The 8,302-nt window shown below is 39.9% G+C and overlaps 1 long non-coding RNA gene across 1 annotated transcript; it reads right to left on the minus strand.

Annotated features, from left to right (window-relative positions):
* Positions 1 to 589: 589 nt before the first annotated feature.
* On the minus strand, positions 590 to 8,029 carry LOC134215397 (uncharacterized). Its single transcript, XR_009980140.1, has 3 exons — positions 7,889 to 8,029; positions 7,545 to 7,792; positions 590 to 646 (listed from the first exon to the last, which is right to left on the minus strand). It is a non-coding gene; the product is annotated as an uncharacterized LOC134215397 (long non-coding RNA).
* Between the last annotated feature and the right edge of the window lie 273 nt (positions 8,030 to 8,302).

Consider the following 8,302-nt stretch of genomic DNA (forward strand, 5'->3'; position numbering starts at 1 on the left):
GCAGCGCTTATTCGTGTTTGACATATTAAGCAGCAACTTCGACTGCTCGGAACTGTTAAACAACATCGATCTCAATGTTCAGGCTAGAAATACTCGATATGTGCAGAATTCCTTCGTCTTCCTGTTCATCGTACTGTTTTCGGGCAAAACGACCTTCCGTTACACTATTTTGAAACTTTTTTCGCCTAACCTACACAGCAAAAAAAGTTGTTGAATATTACATCGAAATCGCTGCAACCACCTGAATCCATCGATTGTTTAATATTACACTGCACGATGTACTCAAGAGCTTGCTGTGTAATAAGTAGGAGCGATGAAATTTTTATCGATGTAATCAAATAGACGACGTAACCATAGCGATGTAAAAGAATGGAATGTAATACAGTCCGATATGCATGGTAAAATATGTTGAATATAGTTATTTTCGAGGAGATGCGATTGTTTTGATGATTAAATTAGCATTTTGAGATTTTTTTATCATAACTTTATTAATTACTATTGAATTTGCGCAGATGTTATGGTTCTATTTTTATCAAAAAACATGACGGTAGGTGACGGTAGCCGCTTCCAGGCCGCAGTTCCAGACGAGTTACCCTAGTAACAAACATCCGAGCGGCGCAAAAGACGATGGTCAAGTATTCAGATGCTGAAAAACGCAAAAAAAAATTAATAAAAACAGGTGCAGAACGATATTTATTTCATTGCCGATTGAGGCTACAAGCTACCATTCGATAAAGATTATTCTTACTCAATAAGGACATTTTTTTATTCTTCAACAGTTTCTTCAGAATTTATTTCAGGGATTGCTTTAGAGTTCCCACTGAAATTGCTTCAGCAGTTCTTGCAGAATTCCTCCAGGAGTTGCTTCTACAATTTCTCCAGAAGTTCCTATTGAAATCGCTCTACGAGTTTCCACTGCAATTGCTCCAGGAGTTCCTCCTGGAATTGCCTCAGCAATTCTCTTAAAATTCCTCCAGGAGTTCCCAGTGTATTGTTCCAGGAGTTTACACTGGAATTGCTTCAGCAGTTCTTTTAAAATTCCTCCAGGAGTTCCCCTTGGAATAACTTCAGGAGTTCCCACTGGAATTGATCCAGGAGCTCCTCTTGGAATTGCTTCAGCATTTCTCTTATAATTCATCCAGGAGATCCCCTTGAAATTGCTCCATGTGGTCCCACTGGAATTGCTTACGAAGTTCTCTTGGAATTCCTCCATGAGATCTCTTTGGAATCGATCCTGAAGTTCCACTGAAATTGCTTAAGTACATACAGGGGATGGACAAAATAATTAGGATAGGCAAATTTTGGGTAAAATTAGATGTGTTGTAACTATCTTAGTTATCATCCGATTTTGACAATTCAGGCATGCCCGAACTAGAAAATTAATGCAGTTTGACGGTATGTCCATGGAACCGACTATGGCCACCGGTTTCCGGAGATATTCCGGGTTTTCCGGAGGTAGGTTCAAAACCGTAAATTTGAGGTGGATATTAGGAGAAGTTGTGGTTAAAAATTGAATAATATTAGTAACCACAAATGAAGTAGGGCTCTTGCTGATTGGAACCATATATTGAGATTTGGAATCGGACCAGAATCAAGTGAGATATGGCCATTTCTTTAAAATCTGTTCCGATCGATACTTATCAAAGGGGTCAGGCCACAACTTCATTTGAATCTCGCTTTTTGATAGATCATCCACTATGATTTTATTCTAGAAGGCCTCTAATGTGTCCAGAATGAAAAACCAATTGCATAAACGGATCCTGGAGTCGGGGACATTTGTGAATGGGGACATTTAAGTTTTAGCACCAAAATCAGTCATTCGACGGCTTTTTTTCATGGTTTTCGATCAGGAAGCGAAGTATGAATATAAAATGGTTCATTGGCTGCTCTGACCGCTTCCAGGATCTACGGATTGGCCCCGGGGAACCTGTTGAAGGGGACATTTTAGTTTTACCACCAAAACCAGTCGTTCGACGGCTCTTTTTTATGGTTTTCGATCAGGAAGCGAAGTATGAATATAAAATGGTCAATTTACGGTTTTGACCGCTTCCAGGACCTACGGATTGGCCTCGGGGATCCTGTGGAAGGGGACATTTTAGTTTTACCACCAAAACCAGTCGTTCGACGGCTCTTTTTTCATGATTTTCGATCAGGAAGGGAAGTATGAATATAAAATGGTCCATTGACGGCTCAGACCGCTTCCAGGACCTACGGATTGGCCCCGGGGAACCTGTGGAAGGGACATTTAGTTTTACCACCAAAACCGGTCGTTCGACGGCTCTTTTTCATGGTTTTCGATCAGGAAGCGAAGTATGAATACAAAATGGTCCATTGACGGCTCTGACCGATTCCAGGATCTACGGATTGGCCCCGAAACCTGTGGAAGGGACATTTTAGTTTTAACACCAAAACCAGCCATTCGACAGCTCTTCATTCATGGTTATCGATCAGGAACGAAGTACGAAAATAAAATGGATCATTGGCGGCTCTGACCGCTTCCAGGACAAGGATTGCCCCAGGGAACCTGCGGAAGGAACATATAAGTTTTAGCACTAAAATCAGTTATTCGACGGCTCTTTTTATAGGTTTTCGATCAGGAAGCAAAGTATAAATATAAAAGGACCATTGACAGCTTTGACCGCTTCCAGGACCTACTGGTTGCCCCCGTGAAACCTGTGGAAGGGGACATTTAAGTTTTTACACCAAAATCAATCATTCGACAGCTCTTCTTTAATATAGGCAAAGTATTAATATAAAATTGACCATTGATGACTCTGACCGCTCTCAGGACCTACAGATTCCCCCGGAAAACCAGTGGAAAGTAACATTTAAGTTGAAACACCAAAACCAATATCTCGACGGTTTTTTTCTCGTGATTTTTGATCAGGAAGCGAAGTATGAGTATAAATTGGACCATTATTGGATCTGACCGCTTCCAGGACTTATTGCCCCCGGGGAACTGTGGAAGGGGACATTTAAGTTTTAGCACAAAAACCAATCATTGGACGGCTCTTTTTTCATGGTTTTCAATCAGAATGTGAAGTATGAACAAAAAATGGACCATTGACGGCTCTGACCGTTTTCTGGATCTACGGATAGCTCACGGGGAACCTGCCTACTTCATACTTCGCTTCCTGATCCAAAGCCATGAAAACAGAGCCGTTGTATGACTAGTTTTGGCGCTAAAACTAAAATGTCCCCTTCCACAGGCTTCCTGGGCCAATTATATTCATTTCTCGATTCCTAATCGAAACCACTAGAAAAGAGCCGTCGAATAACTGGTTATAATGCTTAAAATAAAATGTCCTCTTACACAGATTCTCCAGGAGCAATCCGTGGGTCTTGGAAGCGGTCAGAGCCGTCAATGGACCATTTTATATTCATACTTCGCTTCCTGATCGAAAATCGAATGACTGGTTTTAGTGCTAAAACTAAAGTGGCCTCATTCACAGAATCCTCGGGGGCAATCAGTAGGTCCTGGAAGCGGTCAGAGCCGTCAATGGTAATTTTTAATTCATATTTCGCTTCCTGGTCGAAATCTATGAAAAAAGAGCCTTCGAATGACTGGGTTTGATGCTAAAACTAAAATGTCCCCTTCAACAGGTTCCCCGGGGTCCAATCCGTAGGTCCTGGAAGAGGTCAGAGCCGACAATGGACCATTTTATATTCATACTTTGCTTCCTGATCGAAAACCATGAAAAAAGAGCCGTCGAATGACTGGTTTTGGTGCTAAAAATAAAAAGTCCTCTTCCACAGGTTTCTCGGAGGCAACCAGTAGATCCTGGAAGCAATCAGAGCCGTCAATGGACCATTTTATATTCATACTTCGCTTCCTGATCGAAAACCATGAAAAAAGAGCCGTCGAATGACTGGTTTTGGTGGTAAAACTAAAATGTTCCCTTCCACAGGTTCCCCGGGGCCAATCCGTAGGTCTTGAAAGCGGTCAGGGCCGTCAATGGATTATTTTATATTCATGCTTCGCTTCCTGATCGAAAACCATGAAAAAAGAGCCTTCGAATGACTGGTTTTGGTGCTAAAACCAAAATGTCCCCTTCCACAGGTTCCCCGGGGCCAATCCGTAGATCCTGGAAGCGGTCAGAGCCATCAATGGACCATTTTATATTCATACTTCGCTTCCTGATCGAAAACCATGAAAAAAGAGCCATCGAGCGACTGGTTTTTTGGTAAAACTAAAATGTCCCCTTCCACAGGTTCCCCGGGGCCAATCCGTAGATCCTGGAAGCGGTCAGAGCCGTCAATGGAACATTTTCTATTCATACTTCGCTTCCTGATCGAAAACCATGAAAAAAGAGCCGTCGAATGACTGATTTTGGTGGTAAAACTTAAATGTCCCCATTCACAGGTTCGTTTATTCAATTGATTTTTCATTCTGGACACATTAGAAACTATTTGGTACCGGTTATGAAGGATGGTGTCCGCTACTACGCCTACCAAATATTTTTTCGATGAAGATGCATAATTTTAAGAAATCGAACCTTAGATGCCTTTCGCCATACTGATTTCAGAAAGTTAACTCCTAGTGTGCCGCTGTAAGCACGCTCAAAGCAGGCGATTCATTGAAATATCCAAACGATTGTAATGGGAATCTTAGAATTCAATTGAATATTAGAATTCAGCTAGTAACGGAGTTAGAGCGCTAGTTGCAGTAACTTAAACTAAATGATTGGAGTTTTGTTATCATTTAGTCTAAGTTACTGAAAATATAGCTTTAACTCCGTTACTAGTGAAATTCAAACAACGAACCATTAGGCAGAGTTGTAGAAAAAACTTTCGCACTAGAAGTTCACCATACAACATATTTTAATATTCAGCTTCTGGAATGTGTTATTGACAAACTACTAAATGATCGAACACAAATTACTGAATGATCGTTAACATCCTTGCATTCCGACCTGAATCCCCAAACGATTTCAATTAAAATCTCCAAACCATTACAATGGGAATTCCCAAATCATTCCACTGAGAATCTTCAAAGGAATCCATTGGGAATCCCTAAAGCACTCCTTTATGAATCCCCAAAAGATTCCATTAGGATTTCCTGAAGGATTCCGACATGAATCCCCAATGAAATATTCCGACATGAATCCCCAAACGATTTAAATTGAAATCTTCTTCAAAGGGAATCCTCAAAGGAATCCCTAAAGCACTCCGTTAAGGATCCCCAAACGATTCCATTTAGATTTCCTGAAACATTTCCGAAATAAATCCCTAAACGATTCCATTAGGACTTCCTGAGACATTCCGACCTGAATCCCCAAACGATTCTCTCCAAACGATTACAATGAGAATTTCCAAAAGAATTCATTTAGAATCCCTTAGGCACTCCGTTATTAATTCCGCAAAAGATTCCATTGTGATTTCCTGAAACATTCCGACATGAATCCCAAAACGATTCCATTGGGATTACATGAAGTATTCCGACATGAATACTCAAACGATTTTCAGAAGCATGCTGATATACATCCCCAAACGAATTCAATGGGAAACCACAAACGATTCCATTTGAAATTCCTGAATGATTCCGATATGAATCTCCAAACGATTTCAATTGAAATTCCAAACGATTACAATGGGAATCCCAAAATCATTCCACTGAGAATCGTCAAAGGAATCCCTAAAGCACTCCGTTATGAATCCCCAAATGATTCTATTGGGATTTCCTGAAACATTCCGACATGAATCCCCAAACGATTTAAATTAAAATCCCCAAACGAATTCAATGGGAAACCCCAAACGATTCCATTGGAAATTCCTGAATGATTCCGACATGAATCTCCAAACGAATTCAATTGAAATCTCCAAACAATTACAATGGGAATTCCCAAATCATTCCACTGAGAATCTTCAAAGGAATCCATTGGGAATCCCTAAAGCACTCCTTTATGAATCCTTCAAAGATTCCATTAGGATTTCCTGAAGGATTCCGACATGAATCCCCAATGAAACATTCCGACATGAATCCCCAAACGATTTAAATTAAAATCTTCTTCAAAGGGAATCCCCAAAGGAATCCCTAAAGCACTCCGTTAAGAATCCCCAAACGATTCCATTTGGATTTCCTGAAACATTTCCGAAATAAATCCCTAAACGATTCCATTTGGATTTCCTGAGATATTCCGACATCGCATGAATCCCCAAACGATTTCAAATAAAATTTCCAAACGATTACAATGGGAATTCCCAAATGATTCCATTGAGAATCCTCAAAAGAATCCATTGAGAATCCCTAAGGCACTTCGTTATGAATCCCCAAAAGATTCCATTTTGATTTCCTGAAACATTCCGACATGAATCCCAGGACGATTCCATTGGGATTTCATGAAGTATTTCGACATGAATACTCAAACGATTTTCAGAAGCATGCTGACATAAATCCACAAGCGATTTCAATCGGAAACCCCAAACGATTTCATAGGAAATTCCTGAAGGATTCCGACATGAATCCCCAAACGATTTCAATTGAGATCTCCAAATCATTACTATGGGAAATTAGATTCCCCAAATCATCCCACTGAGAATCCTCAGAGGAATCCATTGGGAATCCCTAAAGCACTCCGTTAAGAATCCCCAAACGATTCCATTTGGATTTCCTGAAACATTTCCGAAATAAATCCCTAAACGATTCCATTTGGATTTCCTGAAACATTCCGACATGAATCCCCAAACGTTTTCAATTAAAATCTCCTAACGATTACAATGGGAATTCCCAAATGATTCCATTGAGAATCTTAAAAAAAAATCCATTGAGAATCCCTAAAGCACTCCGTTATGAATCCTCAAACGATTTCATTTGGGTTTCATAAAACATTCCGACATGATTCCCTAAACGATTTTAATTAAAATTCCTAAACGATTACACTGGGAATCCTCAAAGGAATCCTTAAAGCACTCCGTTACGAATCCTCAAACGATGATGGAACCGTGGAGAACTTTCCTCTATACGAAAAGTTCACTCCTTTAGGGTGGGTATCGGAACCGCGCCTGCCGCCTAACAGCTCGCGACAAGACTGTGAAGCCCACATTTAGAATCGCCGAAAGATTCCATTTGGAATCTTCGAAAAATTGCTAGGTATATGGGTTTATTTATATTCCATTCAAGTCCCCAAGTCCCCGCAGAATTGATTTATGCATCTCTTTTGGAATATTTCAAGAATTCCTTTCGCATCTCTATTTCATTTGGTATCCCAAAGGAATTCACAGGATAATTCTTTCGAAATCTAAAACAGTTTACTTTCAGAACACAAGAGAACTAATCTTTTGTTTACAGACTGCTTCGGATTCGGTTTATAGCAATGATTGTTAATATGTAGAATCTTCTTCCAAAGCAATTAATGCAGCGGAATGGCGGCGAAAACGGCAAGATTTGGCAGTAAGCCCATATATGTTCTGTAAAATTTGCCGTTTCCGTAGTCGTTCCGCTGGCATGCTTCAGGAGTCAGGACAACAAGAAACAATATTGCTCTCTGGTACTACCAAAAAGCGAATATGTAAAGAAAATCGTTTACATGAAGCGAAATACTCACGAAATGTCCATGTTATGCTACGATGAAGCAAATTTAGATGAACCGCTGTAATTCCAACCAGTAAGGACCATCGTTCTGCTGTTCATCAGCTCGCATGCAAATCATCCAGCTTGGGGAAGTCCGACAACCGATCGTGGAGTTTTGCTGGGCATATTCTTCATTTGCTTCGTACGAAACGCACGGATCCGACCTAAATGGTAATGCCTGGGATCCACCGTGAGTCTTCCGCTGCGTCGATATATGAAAACCTAAAGACAAAAAAAACAGGTTAGAAAAGTTCTGCCGTATAGCGTCGATTGAAAATATTTAATTTTCATCAATTTCACATATTTTATTGAACTTACCATTGCTGGCGATGTTCCTGAAGTCGTGGTGGATGGTCACCATGGTCACTTTATAAATTATTTAGCATTTTATCGCGGAAATCGCGGAAAAACAAACAAATAATCGAGCTTATCATCGAGAAAGTTTTGTACCGAACCAGACGACCGAAGGAAAATGAAATCTGAGACAGTGTTGCTAGATTCAAAATTGCATATTTTTAAAATGTGAAATTCCATCTAACTTGTGTAATAATACACAAATGCATTAGAACCACTTGGTTGCATCTGTTTATATGTAATATCATATTTCTAAATATTTTAATATTACACTAAATTAACGTACAGCCAACCGACAGATTTTGGGTTTGTGTAATTTAAGGGCGATGTGAAAATACATACAAAATGATGCTATTTTACAATACATCTTTAATTAGC

The sequence above is a fragment of the Armigeres subalbatus genome, chromosome 2 (genome assembly GCF_024139115.2).
Source record: "Armigeres subalbatus isolate Guangzhou_Male chromosome 2, GZ_Asu_2, whole genome shotgun sequence".
NCBI classification, from domain to species: Eukaryota; Metazoa; Arthropoda; class Insecta; order Diptera; family Culicidae; genus Armigeres; species Armigeres subalbatus.